The 23,657-nt window shown below is 36.7% G+C and overlaps 1 pseudogene; it reads left to right on the top strand.

Annotated features, from left to right (window-relative positions):
- The first annotated feature begins 7,548 nt into the window (after positions 1 to 7,548).
- LOC150093902 (large ribosomal subunit protein uL10 pseudogene) lies at positions 7,549 to 21,146 on the top strand (annotated as a pseudogene).
- The last annotated feature ends 2,511 nt before the right edge of the window (positions 21,147 to 23,657 follow it).

Below are 23,657 nucleotides of genomic sequence, written 5' to 3'. Positions count from 1 at the left end.
GAACTCAGAATAAGCTGAAAATTCTTTTTAAGACGTTACTGTTGCCTGAAGTTCATGCTTAGGGCTCCTCCATAAATTATTTAACGCTATGGAGGAGGAACAAAGGGTAGTATTTTGGGCATTTAAATTAGGGGTCCATTATATTAACATGTTATTTTGTGAGATTGGTGAGGAAAGGTCTTTAAAATCGGGGGGGGGGGAATGTTATGTAATTTGTGGACGACTCCTTATCAAATATTTGCTTCTACCTTAAAAACAGACTTACAGACAAATTAATTACAAGAAAAAGTTGACCAGAACTTACATATTCTAATTTAGAATAGTGTGAAAGAACCTGGATCTAATGTCAGCCCAGCAAATGTTTGGACTGCATTGTCCTACTGAAAGGCATGGCAATGGAACTGCGTAGATGTTTTTCCCAGCATGGAACTGGCACACCGGTTTTTATGGATGCCATGCTATCATGGATGAAGAGGATTTGTATCTCTGCCTTTTGGATTTCTTTGCGCTTACAGAATTCTGCAGTGAATGACACAGCATGTTTCATAAACACGGACAGTGTCCCCTATTGTATAGCAAAGTTTGCTATGGCTTGTTGAACCATAACGTATCTCCGATAGGACCAGCTCAGAGCCTAGACCTGAACCGAATGCACACTTGTGAAAAGACGTGGAACGATATTAAGGAATATCTTTGTAGGCCAAGATCAAAGATAGAACTCAAGACTTCGAGAAAAACAATTAGTTTCCCATGAAATTGTTGAGAAGTACGTGGAATTTTACCCAGTAGATTGAATACTTAAATGCAACAGATTTAACTGTTGGGCTATTCCTTATTCAAAATGTAATATATTTAATTGCCCAGTGAGTTGCGAAACATAGTAGTGTATGGTTGCTAAGTGACTAGATGACTTACAGATCAAAATGTTTATCCCTTCCTAGGCTAACAGGCGAAGTTTTGCACAAAGGCAACCTTTGGTGTGTAACCGACAAAAAAAACTTCGAAAATTTCAAGTTTTTTTTTTTTAATATTTCTCAAAAATACATATTCCCATTAAACAAAAAACATCCAAAATAGCTACTGAGATGGAATTTCTTTCATTATGTAGGATTAAATCAACAAACAAACAAAGAATAAACAATCCTCTTGCACTATCAAAACCTCTCTGCGGTCTGTGCAAAGTGAGTGTACGTTCTACGATATATTCAGACGTACGGACTCAATCAGAGAATGCTATTTTTTTCTTGGATTTGAAGTCAGGTGGCCTGTTTCTATCTCATGCCGTCTCTTTCTTGGTTTTACGATTCTTCTTTTCCCATTTATTTTATAACCATGTGATTTAGATTCTGTTTATTAGGAAATTCTTTTCTGCTAATTGAATTCGTTTTTCATCTATCTTTTTTTTACGACCCATGTTTCGCTTCCGGATAATCAAGTTTCTTAATTAAATAGTTTACTTCTGGTGTTTTATTTTTTATTTATTTATTTTTATTTTTATTACTCGAAATAACTTAAATATATTATTTATTATACCATTTACTTTTACAAATTTTGTTATTTGCTATTTTAATGTTTATCTTTTTTTTTTTTTTACTTTCATATGATAAAGCACATTCGATTTATCTGAAAGTATTTATTTGTTCTAATATTTTATTATCAGTCACTATTTTACTTCTTATTAGGTTTTCTCCTTTGAAAGCCGTTATTCTTGTCATCTTGTTCTACAATATTATCTTGTTCTGCAATTTCTACAATATTCTACTTTCTTTCTACGATATTGTAATATGTCATTACGATAAGTATCTTTGTCAGTAATCATTAACCATTAACGCTACTGTCAGGATGGGTGAAGCACAAGTGCTTTTCATATTCCCCTTTGTCTGTAATGAGAGTTATTTGAGAGAGGGAATTTTGTAAGCAATTAAGCTCGCCCTCTGGGGGCAGTTGAATTAGGAATGATCAGTTGGGAGTAGAATAGCCTACGGTCTTATATATTTGTAGTAATCTGTTTCATTGTAATTGACAGCTTGTACGATCAGCGGATTTGAATGTGAACTTGACTTAACGAAGAATTTTTCTGTGAGATCATGGAGAAGGGAGGAAATGCACGGAATGCTGGTTTCACGATGAATCGGTGAATTTCTAATAAACCATGGGGCGTCCAGGATCATCCTCAGGCATTTATTTTGGATTCTTTGTAGTTTTGAAATGTTTGATCGCGAGGTGTGACTCCATGCTAGTGAAGCATAGGTAATGACTGAACGTATGACCATACGGTAAAGTAGTAATTTATTTTGTAAGTTCAGCTTACACTTGCGGTTGATCATTGGGTAGAGCTGAGCAATGACTTTTGAAGTCTTGGAGCCAATGAGATTGATGTGTTTGCTAAAAAGGAGTTTCTTGTCCAGTAATACTCCAAGGTATTTGGTCTCTGATTGCCATGAAATCTTTTGACCAGAGAGGATGTCTTCTTTAATGCAGACCTTTCTTCTAGAGAACATCATAGCTGAGCTTTTGATGGGGTTCACCTGAATCCTCCAGTTGGTGAACCAGTTTTCTAGCCCACTGATACTTCCTTGGAGTCTAGTGATTGCTAGGCGAGGGCTGAGCGACCTTACTAGAATAGCGGTGTCATCGGCATAAAGGGCCGTAAAAATGGTTGTTATTGAGTCAATATGGATGTCTGATACGTAAGTTGTGAAAAATATTGGGGCCAGGAGAGAACTCTGAGGTACTCCAGCCAGGATTTTACACCTTGATGACACAATTCCGTTGAGTTTTACTTGCATGTATCTTTCACTAATGTATGAATATATCAGTTTCACTAGTTTAATTGGGATATTGTTTTCAATTAGTTTGAAGATAAGGCCTTGACGCTAGACCTTATCAAAGGCCTTGGCAACATCTAAAAATATAGCAGCAGTGTGAAGGTGCCAATTAAAACCATGGGTGATATGTTCCGTTAGTCGGTGAATTTGTTGCACTGTGTTTTGAGCTTTACGAAACCCAAATTGCTCGTTTGGAATTATTTTCTGTTTGTCCACTGCTGATTGTAGTCTTGATAGGATAACCTTTTCTGTTACTTTTCCGAGGCAGGAAAGAAGACTGATGAGCCTGTAGCTTTGGGGAAGCTGTGGGTTATTACCAGACTTTTTCAGAGGTATAATGTCAGCGATTTTGCAATCTGTGGGAAAGTACTGGAATCTTAACATGGAATTGGTAATATTAACTAGATGAATTATGGCTTTCCTTGGGAGTAGCTTTATTATTCTATTGGTAATGCCGTCGGGGCTGGGAGCCTTTTTACTCTTCAGATGGGATATAATATTGATTATTTGTGTTGGAGATGTGGAGGTGATGATTTCTGAATCATCCTTAGGCTGTCTTAATGCTTTTCTAACTTTATGATGAACTTTGTAAATGAGATTAATATTTAAGTTTTTATAAGATGAACTGCATAGTTTTCCAGATTGTCAATTAGGGCATCCACTTTTTCTTCATCTGAGTGTACAATTCCTGGATAGGTCTTCATAGCGGGAAGGAGTTGTCTTTTGGTACGAAGAGATTTTACAAACTTCCACATGGAGTTATCTTCTGGGTTGATTTCTGTGAGTTTGGATTCCCATTTGGAATTCCTGTATATCTGGAGGGCTTCTCGAACCTGTCTGTTCAGGTTGTTTAAGGTTGTTTTGTCCTGCGGGGGCTCTAGTTTTGTGATATCGCTTTCTGGCTTCGTTTTTGGCCCTAATCAGGTCCATTATTTCTTCTGGGATCCAGTTGGATGCGTGGAAGACAGTGGTTTGAGTGACTCATGCTATTGCTGTGCTGATTTGTCTAGTTAAATTGCTTACAGATAGGTCTATGTCTTCTTTTTTGCGAATGACAGAGAGTGGGCCGATGTGGACTGGGAGACCCTTAGAGAGCTTGGCCCATGCTAAAAAGGAATGATGGGGAGAGAACTGATACTGGAATCCTAGCTTGAGCAGGATGGGATTATGATCTGAGTTAAGCTCTTCTAATGCCTCCAGCTGGTATTGATATTTGATGTTCCTGAGGATAACTATGTCTAATACGTCAGAACTTCCTGATGGGCTATAGTGGGTGGGCTCAGTGGGTCCAGCTATTATTGAGGAGTTGAGTAACGTGTAGTTGAATAAGGTACGGCCTTTGGAGTTGATTGATGAACTGAACCAAGCTGTATGTTTGGAGTTGAGGTCTCCTGCTATGATTATGGAATCCATGGAGCCGAGGATGGAATCTAAGTCTGCTGTCAATAGTGGAATGCCGGGAGGATTGTACGCTGCGTAGATTTTGAGTTTGCCTGCGTTATTTGTGTGCATCTCTACACCTGTCACTTCAAGGTTTAAAGTTTGGGGTTGGTCAATGCATTGTGGCTCAAATAATTTTTAATAAAAATAGCTGTGCAGTCTCCACTATAATTAAGTCTGTCTGTCCTATATAGAATATAACCTCTTAGTCTTGGGTTGTTTGATGGTCTGAGGTGGGATTCGCTGATCAATATTATGTCTGGATTGTATCTCTTTGCGAATTCTTGCAGCTTAAGAATTTTAATTGTTAAGCCATTTGCATTCCATGCTGTTATCATGAGGGAATTAGGTTTGAATTTTTTAAACATCATAGAGAGTTGTTAATATGGATTGGGTTTCTTGATAAAATCTCTTTCTGGAAGATGGTGAGGTGCTTGCTTCGCTGAAGTCGTGCAGCATTGTTGCAAGTGAAGAGGTTAGAGCTGATGTGAGTTTGGAGCTTGTTTGCTCTTGCGATGGAGTCTGAGTTCTTACCACCTTCGCATATGATTTGGACATGACTTAAGGTCGAGTGCCTTCCTATGCTTCTGAATGTGAGGTATTATGATCTGGAGGGCGACCTGCTTGGTTGTTTATTGTGTCATTGCTTGGAGGAGCATGGTTCGTTCTTGTGAATCCACGGTTTTTTGGATGGAAAAGGCATCCCTTGTAATTAGCAGGATGTGGTCCTCTACAGTTGGCACAGCAGGCAGGTGTGGATCTGGGCTTGGTGAAGGAGTTGGTTTGGTGACCCTCACCACATTTCAGGCATCTGTAGACAGCTCTGCACAGCTTTTGGGCATGCCCGAACCTTTGGCATCTGTGACACTGCCATGCCGATGCCTTCTTCCTTAGAGATTGGGTTGTAATTTTGAGCTTACAAATGTCAGTTACTTCATAAATTCTTTTTTTTTTGTGTATTGCTGATTTCGACCAGAACCAGCAGCATTGGCCTTTTATCTGACCTCAGCATCCTGCTGACTTTGATTGGGGTCAATCCTTGATTGACCCCTCCAGTTATCTCGAAGGATAACTGGAGGGACATTTTCTTTTCTATCTTGAGTGACTAGAGTGTCGTGTGTTGTTACATCCTCTTCCATTTCATCTACAGATGTTCTACGTCTTTTATTAGATTGTTCCTCCTGCGAACAATCGAACTGTCTGGGAGTCTTTGTAGGTGGAACAGGTGTAAAGTAACCTTCCATATCATTAACTTGAGTCAAGAGATTCAGACAACCAGGATAATCCGTTTCAAATTTCTAAGATGAATTTAAGAATGTCAAGTGACATATCTTTGTTTAAATTTTGAAAGGCATCCTTAATGTCTTTTACGTTCTCCATCCTTGCACACCGTTTGTAATTAAGGAATATTCCAATGTCTTTAAATATTCCTGTCTACCTTGGAGGATTTACTGACAAATCCCTTAGATTCACATAAGAGTCTACCAGCTAAACAATATATAATCGCAAAAATTGACACAAAATGAAGAAAGCTTACCCCTAAATATCATTCGGATATCCCGAAAATATCATACTAATCAAAACGCGAGATTAATAATAAATACACGTAAACGCTAACTGTTGTCAGTCATCTTATGGTCCTTATAAGGACTGGCTTAAAGGGGTGAAGCAAGAATGCTTTTCATATTCCCCGTTGTCTGTAGAGGACAGTGTAAGGATAAAGTGTTATTGAGCTATTAAAGCTCTGATCATGGAAAGGGGGATAACAGCAATAGCCGAGCCTCAGTTAGAATTTCATTGGCTACAGCAATACCACCCATCACCCTCCCTGAGTACCCATTTTAGTCGCCTCGTACGACATGCATGAGCTACATTGGTGTTATCCTTATCCCGGCAACCACACGGGGACCTTGTTGTCAGTAATCATAATCCAAACAGTTCTTATTTATAAAACGCTTTTATAATAAATAATGGTGTCTAAACGGAATCATCTATTATTTTTATTTTTTTTCTCTTATAACTTAGTTTATTTAGTTCTTTTAGACCAAGAAATATTAACTATTATTAGTTTTATAAATATGGATACTTTTTGTCTCACCAAATAATTTTGAATTTAGTTATTTATAAAACTATTTCTATGTTAAAAAATAATGCAAGGTATTTTCTTCTTCTTCTCCCTTCTACGTGTTAGGCCTACTGGCCTGTTACAGAGCTATCTTAAGTCATAAGTCGTACCCGTCCCGAGGTTAAGGTGACTAGCCCTATTCTTCACGATATATTCCATGGCTGTAGCTGCGTGTGTTCACGGGACCGGGTAGCCTGCTTGCGGGAGGAAAACCCCCAGATAAACTGGGAAGAAAAACCCTGCTGTCCACGCCCAAGACAGGCTAACTTGGCTATGTCTGAGAAAGATACTTAAGCTCCACACATCGGCGACGGGAATCGAACCCAGGACATTCCTTTCGCAGACATATGGTTGCGAAGCGCAAGATATTTTAATGTTCAATATTTTCTGATCTTCGTGCAGTTCATATTAGAAAATCAAGTTCGAATAGTAAGGCTAAAACTCAATCTTTATTTACTAATTAAACTTTATTATATTTGAAAGAATACTAATAACATATATCTGGATATTTCTGAAGATAAGGATCACATGTTGTTTAATACAGAACTTGATAACTGAACAAAAATTAATATGTGGGAATAATATTGAATTTGAAGAAGTAATAAATGAGTATAGAAATATATAAAAATAAACATAAATAAAACCAATAACAAAGATAATGAATAATAATAAAAAAAAACACCTATGGATTGTAAACGATTAAAAATTATAAAATTAAAGAACAAAAATAATGTGAGTCCGTGCCGTATCAAGAGCCCAATTTATATCATGTTAGTGGATACCCTTTAAAAGATTTTAGAAAGTAAATAGTATATTTTTTTATTATAATTTTACAAAAATGCATCTAATTATAAAGCTACCACATGCAGATATTCATGGAGTGTCTGCGTAAGTTTAGTAATAAAAGATGGAATGTGTTGCATGTTCTGCACTATACTCGATGTCAAGATGCCACGTTCAGCTGAACCGACAGACTTCAAACGTGGAATGGTAGTTGGATGACACATCAGTGGTCTTTCTGTCCTTGGCATTGCTACCTGTCTCGGTCTAACCGAAATTCACCGATGCTTATGTCATTCGTAGATGGAAAGTTGATGGTGCTATCGCAGCAAGAAGATGCCCTGGGAGCCCATCGACGCTCACTGACTGAGATCGATGAGCTCTTTCTCGGAATGTTCAAGCATCACGTACGTCAACAGTGATGGACCTCGCAGTCAATCTGGAAATGATGCAGGGACCATTCCACTCCGTTCCAGGAGCACAGATGATTGGAAAAGAATTCTGTGGAGAGACGAAGCACGTTTCCGAGTGCTTAACTCTGATGGTCGTGTTTGGATCTGGAGATTACCTGAAGAACGTTTCCAGCAGGACTACATCATTCCATCTGTCAAGTTTGGTGTGGGGCTCAATAATGGTATGAGGTATTTTAGTTGGATGGGGCTTGGTCCATTTGTGGATGTGCCAAATCAATGACGTCTGATGGCTACCTGGACATCCTAGACAACTGCATGCTTCTAAAGCTGTGGAAGTTCTTCGGCAGTGACCCTTGCATGTTTCAACGACAGTTCCCCATGCCATACTGCACTATCTGTCCGAGACTGGTTTACACAAAACAACATCGAAGTGTTGGACTAGCCGACTGAAAGGACATACCTCAATCCCATTGAGCATCTTTAGGAGAATTAGAACTCCGAATTCGCTCCTGACCGCCCTGGCCGTCATCAGCAATGGGACAGCTTTGCACGAGGAATAATTCCTGTTGTGATGTATCAGAAATTTGTTGAAAGCATGCCCAAAGGGTAGTTGCTGTCATTCAAGCAAAAGGTAGTCCCACATGGTACTAGAAATGTATTTAAAAGATTTTTTTTTACTGCAACTAGGTGTCCAAATGCGTTTGTCAACATTGTGTACATTACAAGGTCGGACAAATGCAAAACTCTACTCCAGACCGTCACTTTTTTATATGAGGTTCCATGAAGTGATCAGTTTTGCTGTATCTGTTTGGTTTCTTTCGTGTGTGAACCATTCGAACAAGAAAAGGTCAATAGGAAGAACAGTAAAGACAACATTAATTAGATTACTTTTTGTTACTAGTCTATTCCCTTTATGCGACGCATGTCTCCCTTGCTTTTGTTTAGAACATCATTTTTTATTAAATGAAAATATTCCATTTTGTCCAGTTTGCAGCTATTCACCAGCTGTCAAAATCTGTTCGCCACGTGCGAGTATATCTGTTACATATATTACTTAGAAAGAAGTCAACGGACACTATAGTGTGAGGAACAAACAGCCATAGCCCACCTAAATAAGATGTACGACCTCCTTTCGTTGCGATGACCGTAGCAATCCTACGGGACATACTTTCCACAAACGCACGATGGCGAACAAAATTTCGGACCATTCTTCCTGTAGGCATATAATGAGGTCCTAGACTGGTGTGAGGTGGACGTCCCTTGACCTCACCTGACCGACGCTCCAGTCCATCCCACAGATGTTCAATAGGGTTGAGATGAGGACTCTGTGGAGGCCAGTCAAGTGTTGTGACGTTCATGTCCACAAACCACAGCATAGTTGCAGCAGCCTTATGATACAGTGCATTATCTTGCTGAAAGAGATAATGATCAGTTCCGTAGGAATGCCACAAAGTAAGAAACATCGCATTGTCCAAAATGTTCAGATAACTCCGAGAGGTATCTGAACATTTTGGACAATGCAAGGCAAAACCAGGAAAAACAGAACCATATCATTACATCGACACCTCTGAATTTTATAGTTGGAGTTACTGTGGTAAGAGATGTTCACCGGGTATTCGCCACACGCACACTCGTCCATCTGCCAGTAGAGTGTGTAGCGTGATTCATCGGTCCATAACACAGCTTTACAAGCTTCCACGTCCCACTGTACACGATGTTTGCACCACTGAAGACGAACTGCATGTTGGTTCGGGTAATGTGAAGCTTTCATATTACGATCCTACCATGGAAACCAATGTTGTGAGCCTCGTTCTGAAAGTTTTTGTGCAGATTTTTGTTCCAGTCGATGCTCCGAATTCAACTTGTCAGCCGACGATTGGGTGATTTTACATATATTACCTTTCGTAGTAGAACACCCTACGGTGAGGGTGATGGGTAACACTGCGGGTAACACTTGCAGTTGATTCATTGCACTTCCATCTCAGTATGGTTTGACTGATTATTGACATAGAAGGGCCCAATTTGTCACCAATTTGCGGAAGAGAGGTTTGCAACATGGCATCCTATCACAACACTTCTTTCAAACTCCGTCAGTTCCCTTCTCGCAGCCATTTCACTTGGACACAGTTTCACTGACTTGGGATCATCATGTTCCTGTAATTTATACCGAACTACAAACACGTGAATCGTTATATGGGACGATGCACCTTGCACATGGTGGGGTGCGGAGTAGGGTAAATATTACTTTGTGGAATATGTCTCGGCTGGATGTGGACTTATAAGTGGAAGGACAGATTATGTTTACATAATACATCCATACAGATTATGTTTACACCAATTTTTATGTGTGCATTTTCAATTAAAATACCGATAGTTCTTTTTTTGTAGAAAATATTAATATAATCAATAATCGTGTTTAAGAATAATTATGTACTATTAACAAATTTTTATGTAATATAAACTATTTTGTTTTGTAATAAACTGATTTTAAATGGTAATTAGCTTTATAATTAGAAATGGAGAATAATTTTTTTATATTGCTGCAAAGACGTGAATTTGCGAATAAAATATTTCTACAAGCATTGATAATGAACAACAATTTCATTAATATGCAGTATGATAAAAAAAAAAAATATATATATATATATATATATAGAATTACAAAAATTGCAAATAGAAGTAAAAAATGAAGAAAGAACAACGTTTTTTAATAAATTTATATCAGCAGTGAGCATGGGGACCAAAAATATCAGAGTAATTCATAAATAATTGTTATACTGTTATATGATTATTCATATAATTATTATTAAGTAATAATTCATAATTCCGGCATAATTAGAATGAGAATACAAATGATTCAAAAATAAAATAATAACAATAAACAAAAATGATTATAATTTATTACATAAAGTAGATTGATTTTTTTTTTTTTTTTTTTTTTGTCTATCATTCCCACATTGTTATATCAATTTGTCAATCTGATCCATCGCAGTTCGATAGTTTAACCTCGTTGTCCACTGTATGGGCTGTGGTTAGATTTTGTAATCAACCTTGTAAAATTGAAATATCTGCCTGTGTTTGTGCCAGGCTTCATATGACTTTGATATTTATGTTAAGTAGTTCTAGGATTAAGTAGTTCATGTTTCAATAAGGAAATATCGTGAGTAGGCATATTTAAATAAATTATAATACCGGAATAAACTCACGATATTTCCTTATTGAAACATGAACTTAATTCTAGAACTATTTAACATAAGTATCAAAGGCATCTTCGGTACATCTAAAAAGCTAATCGAACAATAACTGGCAATTCCAAAAGGCACCACCTAAGTAGCTAATGTAAGATAACTAAAAAAAAGTCATTAAATTTTCTAATAAATAAATAAAAACTAATATCCAAGTGTCTACCAGATTCCTCGCTCTTACGGGTTATCTTATTTCGGACAATCAGGAAGATCTGTTTTTATTACGCTAGAAGAATACAAGTCTTATATTTAATACCATAAATCTGAACAGTCTGGGCTTGCCGAGCATGCTATCAACACTAGATATAGAGTTCATTGGAAAAACACAATAGTCCACAAAAGTCGGTTCCTCATGGAACGCCTTTATAAAGAAACATGTGAAACTTTACTTAACTCTCCTAACTTAAACAGATCCGATGGTCTACGTCTATCCCCTTTGTGGGAGATAGTAGTTTTTAAATCAGCCAAATCCTTTTTAAAATCAGCTTAAAGACTCATCGAGGGAGGGCACCTGCTTTACAATTCTGTCTCCACTACTCAATTCACCAACTGACCGCAACTACACCAAAGTTCCCCGGCGAAAAGGCTGAGGGTTCGAATACCGCGGTGGGCATGCATGTTTGTGATTGTCTTTGGAAATACTAGTGGTTGGTGGATTGAATGATGGAAACAGAGTTGTAGAGCAGGTACCTTCCCTCGATGAGTCTTTGGACCCCCTGGAGGTGTCTAATAATAATAATAATAATAATAATAATAATAATAATGAACTTATATCTGCAGTTCCCTCGGCAACCAATAAGTTGGGCTTCCTCTTCTGCTCTAGAGAGTTTTCTTCCTTGAATATTAGGGAGACATCCAAAAAAGCTTCCTTAAAAAGTTCTTGACGTTGTTCACCCAATAGAAGTTGCCCTGTTTTTCTGGAGAAGGCATTTTCTGTTGGGGATGAGATGTCAAGATCTCATAAGGAGATATCAAGATCTTGGCTAACTCCCTTTTTTTTTTTCATAAAGCTCAATATAAATATTCCTCGTGTCATGAATGATGTTTTCTTTTCTATATTCAATTTTGTTTCTTGTATGTTTGGTAATTGTAAGCAAATTAAGCAATTAATTAAATTTTTTTTTTCTATTTGATCATATGATTCGCAAGTGTCATCCTATAAAATCCGTTCTTTCGATGTAAAGATTAATGTCCTTATTAGCGAGGAGCTTATATTATATTATATTGTACTTATGCATGAATTTTTAACAATTTTTGAAGCAGAAATGTTTGCTGATAAATTTATTAACATGCTTAGTACTTGAAAATATAAAATAAAAATTTATTGAATAAAACATATTTTATTGTTCTCAATTGATTTGCAGCTGGCGTAGCCTTTGAACTTTTATAAACCAGCATCAGCACATCAGCATAATAACATAGAAAACGGAATTTCTGTTAATTTAAGAAAAATTAGACTCGCTTTGTCGATAGGTGGCAGTTCCAATTAATTTTATTCTTGTCGTTTGGACTTCGTGCATGGAGATCGTTATCTGTAGGAAGTGAGTTGTCATCGTTATTGTTTTTATTTTCGGTATGAGTAAAATACTCGTATCGTAACTAGATTTGAAAGGTTGTCCATTTAATCGTCCTTCTCAAAAGGCGGTGCATGAATGTTATCAGATAAGATGCCGAAACTTGACATTTAATTATCAGTACGTGACTACAGTTTTATAATTAAACCGATTGATATCAGGGTTCGTAAAACTTTTGTTACAACATTTGATGTCTTCAGTAAATCTTAAGGGTTGTTGCGTGACGAGAAATCAGATGTCTCTGTGACCCTTGTAACACAACTATACTGCGCATGCTCCATTTAATTAAAATTACGAATTGTGTAAGTTGATCAGACACTGTTCGAAAATTTATGACTAGGCCTAATTTGTATTTTGTCTTTAAATTGCGAATATTTGAGTATTTTTATTGTTTCTAATTAAAACTAGCAATAAATTAATAGTAATTAAGTTTAAGTCAGCGGATGCCAACCAAGAAATTTTCGTGTAAATTATGGAGAATAATATTAAAGCGGAAAAGATGTATACTTAAAATGAAATATATATTGATCTTTAATTGACCATGATTTATAAACATCTAATGCCAACAAGTTTCGCCAACGAGGCTGTTCGGCTTCTTCAGGGCTTATAACGGTAAGAGAAAACTCAAAGTGGCTACAGAGAAAATTGAGTAACACTATCGTATAAATTAAAAATTAAAACAGAACGCGTAACATTACACGCATGGAGTGTGTTGTGTTAGTCACTGTTGTGAGAACAATCTCTGTAGTTGTGAGCGAAATTAAATTCTGGCAGACTGAGCGAACTTATTAATGTTTTCCATATGTCAACTATTATCGTTCCCTGGTTTCTGTTAAGTTTTTCTCCCGAACGGAGGACTACTGCGGCTTCTTTAAAATTTCCTACAACGGAAGTCTTCTAGATAAGGCATGGAGTTGCTATCCCAATCAATGGTATGGTTTGTAACCGCGAAATGATGAGCTAGACCTGATTGTCTGTTATTAACATTTTCTATATGTTCTTTTTTTCGGATTTCGAGGCTTCTCGACGTCTGTCCTGTGTAGTTTAGACCACAAGCACATGGGATGTTGTACACTCCAGTGTGTTTGAAAAAAGCATTTGCGATCTTTTTCGACACTGTGCCAGCATAAGGAATAACTATGGATGATCTGTATTGAGTGATGGTACATTGTTGTTGTTGTTGTGGGGAGATTGCTATGAAGAATCTTGTTGATTAAATTCCTTGGATAGCCATTTTTTATTTATGTCTCTGATATATGAGTAAGTTCATCATAGAGTTCTTTTTCTTCTGAGATGATGTTCGTGGCTTTATTTTTGAGCATATATATTATGCTGAGCTTCTGGGAAATATGGTGAGTTGGTTTGAAATGAAGGTAGCATCTAATAGCTGACATATAGAAAATATTATTTAGTCGAATCAATTATTATGAGAGCAAATATCTGTAATTGTGAGATCAGAAATAAATGTACTGTATTCACTATCTACCAATAATTGTCCGGACACTCCTTTTATTTGAAGTTATGGAACATTCCAGGTCTGTTAATAACATAAAAATTGGTGTACAGATAGAAGGAAGGAGTATTTCATCGTAGTTGAATACAGGTGGTATTCAACTACGATGTAAACGCAGGTAACTTCGAGAGAGGTTCATCGTGGGCTGTCACATTGGTGTCATGTCCATGCGTGCCATTTCCGCTCAACTAGAGCATCCAAAATCAACGGCAATGTGATCAACAAATGACTAACAGGGACAGGAGGGTGTTAAAACGGGTGGCACGCAAAAACCGGCTACAACTGGCACAGATTGTAGCCGGTTTTTGGAACTCATCCGTGATGAGTTCCAAAGCGGCAGTAACACCATGGTAAGCATTAATACTGTACAAAAAGAACTCCATTTACTGGATTTCTAAGGAAGAGCAGCGGCACACAAGCCGAACATCGCAACAATAAACAAGGTGGCTCATCTGGCCTGGTGCAAAAAGCATATGAACTGGACAATTGACCAGTGGGAAACGGTACTATGGAACGATGAATCAAGATTCACTTGTTTCCAATCTGATGGCAGGGCGTGGGTGTGAAGGCAGCCTGGCAAACGCTTGCTACTACAGTGTGTTGTACCCACAGTAAAGTTTGTTTGTGGAAGAGTAATGGTGTGAGGTGCATTTAGCTGGTTTAGAGTGGGACCACTGGTCGTTGTCCGTTGTTTCATGAAGGCAGCTCAGTACCTTGATATTTTGGATAATCAGGTGCTGCCTACATTGTGGAATTTTTATGGAACATACTTGTGTTACTATCAAAACAACAATGCCCCATGCCACAAGGCTTTATTCAGCTGTTATGGAATGGCCTGCGCAGAGTACTGATCTCAACCCCACAGAAAATCTGTGAGACGAATTGGAGCGGCGACTGAGGTCCAGAGCAGCGCATCTTCGATCTGTCGAAAGGTGGACATATCCGATATTAGCTTTCGCCTGCTGGTATCAATTGTAAATTTCTAAAGTGTCCGAACAATTATCGGTAGATAGTGTATCTTCAGAATTTACTCCTGATGGAATGACATCCTTTTATTTCCTTTTGAAACTTGCCGAAATGGTCCCATTATCCTCGTTCCTTCCCTCGTAGTATCACATGAAAAATCTCCCTGATGTTAATAACCCTTCAACAGCTTAACTGTCTCAATCATATCCCCCCCCACACACACACACACTTTGTCTTCTATCCTGCATGTCCTCAGTTTATCCTCAATTTATCCAAGGTTACTACATTTTCAAATTCCAGTGACCAGATCTTAGCACAGAAATCCAGTGTGGTCTGATGAAAGCTTTTGTAGTCAATGTCCTCCTCAATGCCTCGGTAATTCTCTGAGATATCTTCACAACCTTTGCAATATATCCTCCGAACTTCAAATTTCTCTCTACAATCTATAAATAGAGGATCGCAGAGAAGTCCAAGATCCCTTGCTTCCTCCACTTCTTCCAATACAACTCCACCAAGTGAGTATGAAACATTCTGTCTGTGAATCCCAAATTTCAAACTTTACATTTAGTTGCATTAAATTGAAATCCCCATTCATTTGCCCACCTTTCCAGCTTATTCAAATCTTCCTGAAGAGCAGAAACATCAGCATTATGACTAATAACCCTCCGAAGCTTCACGTCATCTGCAAACAACTGGATCTCCTTGTAGTTCCATGACGATGTCATTGACATAAAGATTGAACAGTAATGGTCCCATTATTGAACTTGACTCTGGGTATATTTCCAAATCAGAGCCGGACAAGATGCAAGTTAGCTATGATTTTGTTCGAGATAAGAGCTAGAGTGCCAAAGAAGCGTGTTATGGGCTTATATATATATATATATATTAAAAGAATCCGTCCGTGGAATTCTCTTTTGGGCGTTCAATCTAATGTTCACCAATAGAAGCAAAATGAAGTTAATCTGCAATAAATAAAGCACTAGTCCCTTCATTATCACACCGTTTTCCTGAAAGCTGAAAGATTTATAAATTTTATTAACAAAATCAAGGTCATTTATTTGCGTATCCAGTTTCAGATCTTAATTCCAATCGGAAAGTCTAAACATTTCCAGGAAGGAGAAACACTTGTCATCCCATCGCTTCCGTAACGTACTCGGTAGCGATGACATCCTTAGCTTCAAAGATCTGGTTCGCATCTTGTCTAGTACGCGAAGAACACTGATGAGGTCTTTTCCGTTTCATAGAGAGGTGCAAAGAAGTAAACTTTTTTTTTTTTTTTCACCAATATAACATACACACCAACCGAAGAATACTTACCATTACCAGACGTAATGTACTACTTATTAGACTTAGCTGCTTTCGATGTAACACTAACCGACCTAATCCAATTATTCTATGACATAAGTATGATTATGTCAATCCTGTCCACAGAAGGCTGAAAATCTCAGCACCTTTTAGTTCCATGAATAGAACAACTTCAGCTTTTCAATATCTATGGCAAGAATCTTGAAGATTTTTTGAATCACTCTTCGTGTTTTTCCCCACTTCCTGTGGAATTTATTTCATTTAGGGTTATTATTAGCATTTACATAATTAACAGTTTAATATGAAAATTAGCACTAGTAATGGAAATTCTTTTTCAGCCATATTGAATTTCATACAGAACATTGCAAGGTTTGAGAATAGTTTTTTAAAATATTTGTTAACTTGAATGCAGAAAACAAGTTTATTTAGCATAAAACATATTTTTAATGCAGTGTCATAAATTTCATTCACTAACTTTTTTATCGACATTGCCTATAAATTTCAGTAAATTCAACTGTACATTTTTATCTACAATAATGCGGACACTTTTTTTTTAATTAATTTTTATTGTACTGATTCAAATAAATACCCAAACATTGACATCTTATGATACAGGCAGTCCCCGGGTTACTAATGAGATACGTTCCGGAGAACGTCTTCAAGTCGGATTTGTACTCGTATGTAACTCGGATCCCTGATGAACAACGCATATGCAGTAATAACAACAACAACAATACTATAATGGCTCATACGTGGCAATAATAATACAGTGTAATACTGTCTTTTTTTTAATAATAATAATGATAATATTTTTTATTGATTGCTAAAATATTTACACATACAATAAACATCTTGAGTGACATTGCAACTTATAATTTTACAGAATTCAGCACTAAGTGCTGCATTTTCTACGTTAGATTTCAATTAAAATTTTTAATAATACTTTTTTTGCCTCTATATTATGTATTTACAACACATGTTCTTCTAATATTAACACTAAAGATTATACAGAATTTATTGTATCATATAATTTTTTAATTATAAGAATAATTTATTACATTATTTTTTCATGTTACATAAGAGTATTATATTAATGATATTATCGCATAATAATCAGTATCTTCAGTATCTTCTTTATTGTTGTATACTTTACTAACTGTTTTATTACATAATTTGCTTCTTTGGTTATAAGGATTATGTGTGGTTGAGTGAGGCGAGTTAATCCCACCTACTTCGAAGCTTGGGTTAGCTTTTGTGAAGAGAGTGGGATTTAGGCTTCGCTATTTATGTTGTTGCTACTGTTTATGTATGGGATGTTGGCATTGGATGCTGGTGATTTGTAATGTGTATATTAGTGTTAATGGTATATCAACTTTGTTGGATTATTTTCCACAGTTCGTGTTTTAATGTTCTGTAGTTAGTTATCTACGTGTTTTACATTTCTTGGTAGGTTGTTGAGTTGCGTGGGTATCTGATGTGATCTCACAAAAGAACCGTATGAGTTGTTGAAGGGTATAGGGATGTAGAGAGTTGTTGTAGGTCGTGTTATACGATATGTGTCTCTGTTGTTTCGATAGGTGATGTTGAAGTAATTCCTTGTTAATGTCATGTAGTGTTTCAGGTTTTTAATGCTCAGAATTCTGTGTATCGCCATGTGCTTGTCGGATATTGGTTGTTGCGTGTAAGGTGTTCCAGATCACTGTTGACAGATTTTCCAGTGTAATGTTTCTAATTTTGTTAGGTGGCTGTTTGATATGTTTGCATAGACTGTTATTCCGTATCTGAGTAGGGATTCGCAGATACCGTGATATAGGAGTTTTTTTATGTTGGATGGAATAATGTCTTTAACTTGGAAGAGTTTTGCTGCGATGATCCGGAGTTTGGTGTGTAGGTATTCTATATGTTTTGTCCATTTAAGGTGGGAATCTATATAGAGACCGAGGTATTTTGCGTGTATTTCAGGTTTGATTTCGGAACATTGGCAGGTATTTGTTGTTGTTAATGCAGCGGTATGTGTGACAGTGTATCGATAGTGATGCGGGGCGTATGATTCTTGAGTTGTGTATTATCAACATCTGTGTTTTGGTGCCGTTGATTAGAATTGCGTTTTGGTGGAAGTATGTTGTGATTTCGTTTAGGTCTTGTGCTTTACAGAGAGCTGTGTTAATGTCTGTGTGGATTGTTAGTAGTGCAGTGTCATCTGCGTATTGAAATATTTGACTTCTTATGGATAGGTTATGAACATCGTTAATGTATATGTCGAATAGAGTGGGTGATAATATGGCACCTTGAGGTACACCGTGTTTTATTTGTATACTCCGACTGTGACACGTACCTATTTTTGTTACTTGTGTTCTGTTTGAGAGGTAGTTCTTGAACCATGTATGCAGTGTTCCTCTTATACCTATTGAGTATAGTTTGGTGAGTAGTATGTCATGTTCAAGTGTATCAAATGCTTTGGTTAGGTCCAGCAGTATAAGGACGGCGTACTTGTTTTTGTCGAGACCTTTGTTTATTGTGTCGGCGATGTCTTCTAATAAAGTAATGGTGCTTTTTGTTTTCTGAAAGCCGTATTGGTTTGGTGAGATGATGTTGTACTTCTGTAAATAGTTTTGTACTCTGGTGTGTGTTATTTTTTCTAGAATTTTTGAGATGACTGGTAGTGTAGTTATCGGTCTGTAGTTCTGCGTATCGTTTCTTTTGCCGTGTTTGTATATTGGCGTAATTACTTCAGTTTTTAGTTGTTGTGGAATAATGCCTGTGTCGAATATTATGTTCACAAGTTTCAAAAGCATTGGATTTATTTGTTCAAAGTGTGTTAAAAGGTCTGTGAGTCTTATTTTGTCTATTCCTGGAGTGGTCTTTGGTTTTAGTTGTAGGATTGCTTTTTATTAATAATAATAGTATTAATTAATTAATAATAATAAATTAATTATAATTAATTATAATTATTAATAATAATAATAATAAATATCCCTGTACTGTAATAATAAGTTACAGAATCTATTGCGCTCTTTCTTTTAATTCAAACAAACAGAACATAAAAACAAACTCATACAAAAAGTTTAGATAGGAGATAAGAGAAATTTCAAAAAAGAATATTAAAGGTTGCATCAATGTTTTGTTTACTCGAAAGGGCATTTCTGACGCAAGAAGATAAGCTAACATTAATCGGAATAAGATGATGATGGACCTGATGCTGGAGAATCTGGATTTGATTCTGTTTCTGGAGGAGGGTGAGCCTACCACCGAAGTCAGTTTCATGAAAAAGGTATCTAGGGTTGTTTGCACAGCCTTTTTCTTTTTTTCATCATAAATAGCCTTGTAGCAGCTGATGTTCTCACTAACTGCACGGTAAACCGCTGAATGTTAGGATCTTGCTCCTCAAGCTTAGTAAATCCTGCTTTAATGGGACGAAAAGCTTCAGCTAATTCTTTTGTAGTAAACTTTCTTGGCTCCGGATCTTCTGCTTCGTGTTCTTGTGTTTCTATCAGCTGCTTCTCTATCTCCATAAGGTGTCTTAATTGGTTAATTGATGGCATCATGGATGTTATAATTCTTTCAGAACTCTCTCAAGATCATCACATCATCTTCCGTAACCCTGACCGCTTTCGGGAATGTACGCCGTAAGTAATAAGTCCTAAATGCAGAAATGACTCCCTTGGCTGTAGTAACGATGTAGTGTTGGGTGGTAAAAATACGACCTTTACATTAGGGTGAAGGTCATCTAAAGATATTGGATGTCCAGGAGCATTGTCCAGCACAAGCAGAATTTTTAAGGGAATTTTCTTTTATGAACAGTAACGTTCCAAAGCAGGAATAAAACAGTTCAAGAATCAATCTTCAAACATGGCATGTGTGACCCAGGCCCTTAAATTTGACTTCCAAATAACGGGAAGAGCTGCTTTAATAATGCGGCGAAGTGCGGATTTGTTTACATGCGCGAAAGAAACTAGTTCCCGAATTATTAATTTACTTATTAATTATCCTCATGGAGAGTCTTGGGAGCCCACCGTAAATCGGGTCGTTCGTAACCCGGGGACGGCCTGTATTTACCAGAAAATGTCAAACGTTTGGGTATGTATTTGAATTACTTTCATTCGTGTTTTTGTCATCATTCGTGTTCATATTAAACTATATGTAGATTTCTCGAGGAGTCTGAGTGATGGCATGTTAGCTGTTTTCTATTTTGCGGCTTTCCTTAAGGAAATATGCTATGTTGCTTATGGACAAGAACACCATGATTGATACGTAAAGCTCTCAGAGGACATCTGGAAAATAATCCAGCTCTCGAAAAGCTCATCTCATATTAGAGGTAATGTGGGATTTGTGTTTACAAAGAAGGATATTGTGGAAAAAATACGGAATAAAATTATGGATAACAAAGCCACCCATGCAATGTGATTCTGCAACCACACAGAACACTAGTTTAGGCCCAGAGAAAACCTTTTATCTTTGACGCTCTTCAGATTCCAATAAAATTTCCAGAGGAACGATTGAAATTCTGATTGAGATCCATTTCATCAAGAAAGATGATAAAGATGGAGCTTCTGAAGCAACTCTGTTGGACATGTGTCATCATGTATTAAATGTGTCATCATTTACATATGGACTTAGATACAACAAGTTTATGATTCTGGAACTGTGTTCTTTCCCGAACTTCACAAGTGATGACCTTAGATCCAAATTTGTGTAGGGAGTAAGAAATATACTGCATGTGTGTCCCTGGCAAATGGATATTCAACATTGGCATCTGTTCCACATGCCATTGTAAATGAATTAAAGAACTTAATTGGTATAACCGTGGAGACGGATATTACTTTGAAAGAAGCTGAAATGGCAAAAGAATTTTTAAAAGATCCTTCAATCTGCAGCGGCAGCCGCAGCACCTGCTTTAAGTGAAGTTTCAAAAGGTGAACCCAATGAGGAAGTTAAGAAAGAGGAATCAAAAGACTAAAGAGATTAAAGATTAAAAGACTGAAAAAATAAAAATAAATAAAAATAATTTTTAAAAAAAACAGGAAAAAATTTGCATATTGTATAGTTTACAGTCGATTTCCTGAGTTTTGGGACTTTAAAATCCTGGTTTGTTCTCCTCATGGAAGAATTCCTACTTGCAAAAAATCTTGATGACCTTGGGAAGCTGGGGAAAAAAAATCCTAGAATAATTCCTCCAGTCTGTGACGGGAATAGATATTCATGTTATTTCGATTTTCTTTATTTTGATTTCATTTGCCGTAGGAAACTGTAATAATTTATTACTGAAGTATAGAGCCAAAACGCTTCAATTTGGCATAAATAACATATTAAAATAGAGGATACTATCGACACAGTCATATTTTATAGCCAAATATGAGAAGAAACGTAAGAAATTTACCGGAGAACTTATGAAAATATAACTTTCAGTATTGGAGTTGCCTTGGTAATTAAAAGACACAAGCTCCGCTCACGAGCTCGTGCGTTTGCTTTCATTAATGCTCGAATTAGGTTTTACTTGCCTTACAACTGTTGGTTTTCATTAGAGATCAGGCAGAAACCTAGATGGACAGATATGAAAGGCGAACATGCTGTCTGCTGCTGCTTGGCAGAGCTTTTTGTTTTAAGTAGTGCAAATCAAGGCAACTCCAATGTCGAAAGTTATATTCTCATAAGCTCTCTGATAAATTTCGAAACTTTTAAGCTTCTTTCTATATTCGGCTATAAAATATGATTGGATCCATAATATCCTCTATTTATGTAATAATTTAATTCTGTTTTTACTTTGCACTGATTTATAAAATCTTCGGCATATTTCAAGTTCACGACTGTTACATTTAAGTCCCCAGCTATGTAATGATTATTTCTGTTGGCTTTATTTGAACCATGTAGTAATTCTTTGTAAAATGCATTAATTTCTGTTTCTTGTTTTTCTCTTTTCAGGACTGTAGAATCTTTATGGGGGTTGTACTTTAATAGGAATTAATAAAAACACAAATCACAACAATAAAAAATAAATAAAATGGCAATAAAAACATGAAATACAGAAAGAAATTCTCAGTTAAGGGTGGGGGAGGACCCAAGTGGTACGCGTGCCACACTTTAACCACCACTTCTAGCAAAATTTCTGCCCAAACGGGGCCTTTACCAGAAGTGCATGCGTTACACTACACCCAATTCCAATTGTTGATCAGCGCCCCCTGTTAAGTTGCCTCTAGCCGCAGCGGACAAGTTTGATTTATTCCTCAATTAATCTTCGGCTTCCTGCGTAGGCTCCCGGTAGTGATTAAGGCGAGAAGCGGACGTTCCGATTTATTTACGGGCCATTGGGGAAGAAGATGAAACCACGCGCGCTGAGTGCCTCCCGAACGAATGTCGCCGTTGGCAGGCAGACCGTGCAAACATCGCTTGACGAGGCTATAAACCGCCTACCCGTCTATTTAAAAAAAAGTGCCGTTTAATTTCACAGAGGGTTAGGGAGATTTTTATGTGCTCCCTTTCAGGGACAAATAATTGAAGATTTTTACTTTGTTGTTTTCTGAAGATAACAAATCTTTTCTTTTCATACTGGTATGCCGTCTCAGTGGTTCTGTGAAAGAACAATCACAATAAATAAATTTTATTTACCAGAAAATGAAACTTGTTAAGTTGATAGCTGACTTCAGAATACTCGCCTCAAAGCTGACATGCCCGGTAAGCGGTTGGCTGTCATGTTCACGTACTTGCAGTTGGTCATAAACCTATCACTTCTCGGAACTAATTAGTCTTATTGAATTGAAATTCTGCCAGATTTTTTTCTTTCTAACTTCTTTCCTAAATGATCTCTACAATGACAACCAGACAAAATTTTATCCAAAGGTAATTGCATTTGAGATTTGGTGATCCATCACGTCTTGTAGAGAAACTTTTTTTTTTCTTTGTTTATGCTATGGTCTATGATGATGGTGATGATGATTTTTTTTTCTTTTAAAACAACAGATCGTTTATTCTCTTTTCAAGAAATTACATGTACACAGAAGGATATAAGCACAAACACTCTGGTGCCATACAACTTTCAGCACAGAATAGTGCTTACATTTTATTACAATAAATGCACATATATAACAATTGGTAATTACATGTATAATTTTTCATTCACCTATTTAATAATGAGAATAAGAATACATAAAGAGAGTGAGGTACATGGAAAGCATAAAATTCATTATCGCAAGAAATTAATATAATTTTTAAGGACTGATTCAAGTACGACACTGTAGATAATATCAGTAAAGTTAAAGTGATCTGGATGTTAATTGTGGTAACAGCATTATGCATAATGTGGCGTTGTAGTCCCATTATATTCGAAGCTAGATTAAGCTTTTGTGAAAAGAGTAGGATTATTGCTTACTATTTGTGTTTTATGGTGTGTATACCTACAAGTGATATTTTCTTTTTAATCTAGATAAATGATCATAAACTGTCGGTTCTAATGGATATGATGTGCTAATTGTTT

The sequence above is a fragment of the Typopeltis vanoorti genome, chromosome 23, assembly GCF_054136105.1.
Source record: "Typopeltis vanoorti isolate ZY-2024b chromosome 23, IOZ_Tvanoo_1.0, whole genome shotgun sequence".
In the NCBI taxonomy this organism is placed as follows: Eukaryota; Metazoa; Arthropoda; class Arachnida; order Uropygi; family Thelyphonidae; genus Typopeltis; species Typopeltis vanoorti.
This window is presented reverse-complemented; position numbering and strand designations above follow the sequence as displayed.